Source organism: Microcebus murinus, chromosome 6 (genome assembly GCF_040939455.1).
Source record: "Microcebus murinus isolate Inina chromosome 6, M.murinus_Inina_mat1.0, whole genome shotgun sequence".
NCBI classification, from domain to species: domain Eukaryota; kingdom Metazoa; phylum Chordata; class Mammalia; order Primates; family Cheirogaleidae; genus Microcebus; species Microcebus murinus.
In genome coordinates, this window is record NC_134109.1 from 20,534,667 (window position 1) to 20,541,077 (window position 6,411).

The 6,411-nt window shown below is 33.4% G+C and overlaps 1 non-coding gene across 1 annotated transcript; it reads right to left on the reverse strand.

Moving 5' to 3' along the window:
* Positions 1 to 2,266: 2,266 nt before the first annotated feature.
* Positions 2,267 to 2,366, reverse strand: LOC142871815 (small nucleolar RNA U13). Its single transcript, XR_012919997.1, has one exon. It is a non-coding gene; the product is annotated as a small nucleolar RNA U13 (small nucleolar RNA).
* Positions 2,367 to 6,411: the final 4,045 nt, after the last annotated feature.

The window sequence follows — 6,411 nt, forward strand, 5'->3', positions numbered from 1 at the left end:
AGGAGTAGAAATAGATGCTGCCCCTCAATGGGAGAAGTTACAAAGCCTTTATGTCCACTTTTAATCTAACACACTATACAGAAAAAAATGTGTGCATCTCCTGACTGAACAAATTAATGGATTTAAACACATTCGCTGTGCCTGAATAACTAGCAACCAGATTAAGAAACAGAACATTACTAGCATGCCAGAGGCCCTCCTTTATTCTTCCCATTTCCAGTTATTAGTCATTCCCTCAAGAATAACCACCATGCTCACTTCTAAAAGCATAGATTATTCATTGTGCTTTATATAAATGGAGTCAAATGTATATCTCATTTTGGATCTAGCTTCTTTTGTTCGACATTATGCATGTCAGAATTCATCCATATCGTTGGATATCTTTTCAGTGTTTATTTTCATTGTTGTTGAATATTCTATAGTGAGAATTGTAGATAAGGAAAAACTTTATCTCTATCCTCTAAGGTTCTACTAGCTGGTCCTGAGAATTCAATTAACATAAAATAGACTAACAAGAGAAAAACATACAAATTTAATGTAAGTTTTACATGACACGGGAGCCCTAATTAGGGATGGAAGACCCAAGGAAGTCACAAAACCTAAATGCTTTTATATTGGGTTGAACAAAGAGACACAACTGTGGGAAAGTAACTAAATAATATATGGAGTTAAAGGAAGATAACTACTTTAACAAAGTCCGCTTGTACAGAATTCTCTTGGCTATGATTTTCCATCAAAGAAAGTTTTCTTTCTCCTGATGCAGGGAGGATATCTTTCACGCTGGAGTTTTTATCTTCAATGTTCAAGAAGAAAAAGGGAGATTAGAATGCCCTTTTTGCATTTCCTGTTTCTTGAGTACATTTAGATAAAACTAATCCTATACCAAAGTGGCATAGTTTCAGCATCATATTCTGCTACTCTTCAGAATATACCAAAATTTATTTATCCATTCTACTTCTGGGCACACAGATATTTAGGTAGTTCTTAGTTTTGGATATTTCTTACAACTACAGAAGTCTTCTAATTTGTAGGCTTTTTTTTCTGGATTTTGGGTAGGTTTTTTCCACAATATCACACGGAACAATAGTAGTGTTTTATCAAATAGTAAAAAGTGAGACAGAGGATTTTTATAATTTTATGCCTACATATTTTCTATAATCCTCATGTTGTCCATTAGATCTTTAGACTTGTTCATCCTACATACATGCTAATTTGTATCTAACCTACATCTCGCATGTCTTCCTCACCATCTTCCTCCTCTGCCAATGCTAATCACTTTTGTTTGCTATCTCTGTATATTTGATTTTCTTTTATTTTTTTTAGATTCTACATGCAAGTAAGATCAGGCAATATTTTTCTTTCTGTGTCTGGCTTATATCACTTAGTGCAATGTCCTCCAGGCTCATCCATGTTGTGGACGATGGCAAGCCTTCATTCATTTTTAGGGCTGAATAATAGTCCATGGCATATACATACACCACATTTTCTTTATCCATTAGTCTGCCAGCAAATATTTAGGTTATTTCCATATTTGAGCTATCATGAATAGTGCTGCAATGAACATAGGAGTGCAGATATCTTTATGAGGTGGTGATTTCATTTCCTTTGGGTATATGCCCAGAAGAGGGATTGCTGGGTCATATGGTAGTTCTATTTTTAATTTCTTTAGAAACTTATGTACCATTTTCCGTTATGGCTGTAACAATCTACATTTCCACCAGCAGTGTACAAGGGTTCCCTTTTCTCTACACCCTTGCCAACATTTGTCATCATTTGACTTTTTTATAGTAGTCATCCTAACAGGTGTGAAGTGGCATCTCATAGTGGTTTTGATTTGCATTTTCCTCATAATTAATGAGTTGAATGCGTTTTGATATATCTGTTGGTGATTTATGTCTTTTTTGGAGAAATGTCCATTCAGATTATTTTTAATAGGGTTATTTATTTTTAATAGGGTTATTTATTTTTCTACTGAGTGGTGTGAGTTCTTTATAAATTTTGGATATTAACCCCTTATCAAATATATAGTTTGCACATATTTTCCCCAATCCATAGATTTCTGTTTCATTTTATTGATTGCTTCCTTTGCTGTGCATACACTTTTTAGTTTGAGGTAATCCCATTTATTTATTATTACTTTTATGGCCTGTGCTATTGGTGTGATATTCAAAAAATCATTGCCACTGTGGGGTTTCTTTTTGGAGTTTTAAAGTTTCGAGTTTCTGTTTTTACACTTAGGTCTCTTATCCATTTTTTTCTTTTGCCAAGTCAGAGCACATTGGGTAATGTGCCAATGCTTTAACAAGGAGGCATGTCTCACACGAGTGTGAAAACCCAATCATCATGCTTTTGAACCACAAAATGATATTTTATCTGTGTTGAGTTGATTGTTGTGTATGGGTATAATTTCATTCTTCTGCATGGGAAAACAAGTTTCCCCACCACCATTTTTTGAAGAGACTGTCCTTTCCCCATTACGTCCTTTTGGTGCCCTTCTCAAAAATTGATTGACCATATATGTTTGAATTTATTTCTGGGCTATTGTTTCACTGGTCTGTGTGTTTGTTTGTATGCCAGTACTATACTGTTTTGACTGCTATAGTTTTATAATATACTTTTAAATCAGAAAGTTTGTGAATTATCATTATTTCTAATCACTGAGAAAGTGCTCTATACATTTATTCAAACAAATAACTGAAAACAAGAATTTATCACCATTGAGTTTTAGGCCAAGGATGTTCCAGATTAAGAATTATTTATCTTGAAGTTATCATGCTACTTTTTCATTATCTTATAAAATTTTTGTGTGTTAAATAACAGGTAAGATGGTAGAAAAACTAACTTTTCCCTTGAAGAGTCCTAGAAAAATGTACTGTAAGTAGGACTTTCAAACTCTTGGGAAAAATAGAACACTTGAAAAATAAATCCAAAAAAGAGACATTCATCAGCTATAGAAAAAGACAAACTTTCTTACTAGCAAAAGAGAGCTTCAATAATTTATTTTAAACTAAAATCAGTGTAGCTTGAAAGCAAATGACAGTGCATTCTCTGTGCCTTTGCATGGGATCCCTTCCTTGCTGATGGGAATAATTTAGTATAAAAATAAATAAGGCAAAAGATAACTTTGTTGTAAATTTGGAAGTTCATATTGAGCATGAGAGAGGAATGATAGCTTGTTTCTCAGAAGCTATCATTAAATAAAGTGTTCTAAATGATGTGACATGTTGTTCCTTAAATAGATTTTACAAAAATATATAATGCATACCTGGAATTATTACATGTTTTGATATCTGGTAGTTGTTTCTCTGGATTCTACACTTTCTCGTTTTATTATTTATAACTCTTCTTTACAACAGTTGATAATAATTTTGTTCTTTGTCTTCCATCAACTTTGTACTTATGATCATTTCTATTATGTTTAAGGTTAGTCTTTTTATTTACATTACATCCTGACCGACATTTTCTTTGACCTCATGCCAAGAACAAAAAGAAGAAAAAATTGGTTTTGAGTTGCTTACAGGTAAGTTCCTATGCTTTATGCATTTTTTTTTTAATCCTGATCTCACTGTGTTACCCAGGCCAGAGTGAAGTGCCATTATCATGGCTCACTGCAGCCTTGAACTCCTGGGGTTAAGTGATCCTCCTATCTCAGCCTCCTAAGTGCTGGGACTACAGGCACATGCCACCACACTAGACTAATATTTTTTTAATTTTATTTTTTGTAGAGATGTGGTTTTGCTATGTTTCCCAGGCTGGTCTGGAACTCCTGGGCTCAAAACAATCTTTCCACTTCAGTGGAAAGGTGTGAGCCATCATACCCAGCCCCCATAAGGACAAGATGGAAAATACATAAGGACAAGGTGAAAAAAGAAAACTCTGCAGGGGGAATCATCTTGTCAAAAACCTTTATATATTCTGGCACATTGACAAATATTTAAAAGTTAAATTATTTTTAAAATGGGTTCAGTTAGTGTGTTTGTTATATATTTGTTTGTTGCTTCCTAAAATTTTCATTCTTGATTTTAATACCTCTAAAAGCTATCTTTATCACAACTGTGATTGATTTTACATTGATTTATTGAATTTTTACTATAATTTTGATAGATTGAATACCTGGGGCTTGGGGAAGCCTCAGTTCGTTATTCTTGCCTGGAAGTGGAATCCATAGCCCTCGTGGGTATGAGTACCTATGTTAAGACAAATATGAGTGCTGGTCTTATTCACCTAATTATCTTCTGAAATCAGGAGACCCCTGCACATAGTTTGAGTTGACTCCACTTTGGGGGCACATCTATTTTTTAGTTAAATCTAAAGAGTAAATTACAAGGATCACAAATGATGCAGAAAAAGACAAACTAGGGGAGAGAGGTTTCATGGAGCAAAGTGGCTGGATTTCAGCCAAGCTGATCCCTCATGGCCTTCAGTGTACCTGAGAATGACTGAAGTCAAGTATGAAAACTGTTATCTATGGTTCATTACCTTCATTTGGACATGGCATTGTTTTAGGTCAAGTTCTATAGCAAAGGCAGACTTTCCAAAATGTTGGAGACAAAACTGTTGCCATAAACCTCATTAAAATAGAAAACATTTTTCAAGAGATGTTTTTATATAATGAATGTCACCTCATAAACCCTAAAATAACCAGTGATAACAAATTCTTAGTAGAGCTTGGAGATCCTCAGACCAAAGTTTGAGTTTTGATCCTCAGCTTCATGGTTATATTAATAATTTTTACTATATTTTTGAGAGCAGTCCTGCAGGACAGATTACTAGAAATGTGAATGTGTGTGTTTATGTGTATTTTCAGACATATTTTGGTGGTTCAGACAAGTCAGAGAATTTTGCCAAGTGTTTACCCTGAATGTCTTTATTAAAAACAAGAATTGCCAGGTAACACTATAGTTTTTACTTATTTCCCCATTTCCCCACAAATTTTCAGTTTATCAATCTATTACTGAGGCTTTGTAACATGGGAAGTTCAGTACTGCTAAAGCAAAGCATCTTGAAATTATAAATTATTTTTGTATAATAAATTGTAAGATAATATAAATCAATTCATGTACAGTCATAACTTTTTATTTCTTGCCATTTATTAAAAGATTAAGCCCCATCCAGCTTTTTCTATCCACATAATAAATGTATATTATTGGAGATGTCACATAGTGGTAAAAAGGGCAAAATTTCTGGAATGAGACAAGATTATGGTACAACTCTCTCTCTAATACTTAATAGATATTTGCCCTTGAAGAAAATTATTAAATTCCTTGTGTCTTCATTTTCCTCATTATGAAAGAAGAACATTAAATACTTGTTGATAAAGCTCAGAAAGTTACCAAAATAAATGATGTGAAGAAAAACCTCCTAGAAGGAATTATTAGCACACCTCTATAACAGACACATCATGACAAGTAATTTTTTGCCCAAAATTATTTCTTTATTAGCCTAGAAAATACATATTTAATTTTTATTCATTTTTCTCTTTTATTTATTTATTTTTTATTTCAAAATATTAAGGTGCTACAAATGTTCTTTCTATATAGATACCTTGTATAATGCTTTAGTCCAGGACTTCAGTGTGCCTGTCACCGTAAAAGTATTAATTGTACCTAATAGGTAAGTTTTTATTCCTCACCTTTCCCCTTCCTGGTTTTCAATCGCCTTTATATCTATTTGTGCCAAGTGTGCCTATCATTTAGCTCCCACTTACTAGTGAAAACACATGGTGTTTGGTTTTTTGTTCCTGAGATATTTCACTTAGGATAATGATCTCTAGTTCCGCCAATGTTGCTGCAAATGACATTATTTCATTCCTTTTTTATGGCTGAGTAGTACTCCATAGTGTGTATATACCACATTTGATGATGTCTTTCATAAGTGTTTTGTAATTCTCCTTATAGAAATCTTTCATCTCCTTGGTTAAGTATATTCCTAGGTATTTTATTTTCTTTGTGGCTATTGTGACAAGTATTGAGTCTTTGATATGATGCTCAGCTTGACCATTATTAGTATATAGAAATAATTCTGATTAGTGTAATTGAATCTGTAACCTGGGACTTCACTGAATTTATTTATCAATTCTAGAAGTCTTTTGGTAAAGTCTGTAGGGTTTTCTAGATACAGAATAATATAGTCAACAAATAGTGATAGTTTGACTTCCTCTTTTCTGATTTGGATTTCTTTTATTTCTTTTTCTTGTTTGATTGTTTTGGCTAAGATTTCCAGTACCATGTTGAATAGCAGTGGTAATGGTGGGCACCCTTGTCTTATTCCAGTTCTTAAGGGAAAAGCTTTCAACCTTTTCCCATTCAGTATGATGTTGGCTGTGGGTTTGTCATATACAGCTTTTGTAAATTTGAGGTATGTTCCTTCTATGTCTAGTTTATTGAGGGTTTTTATCATGAAAAGGTGTTG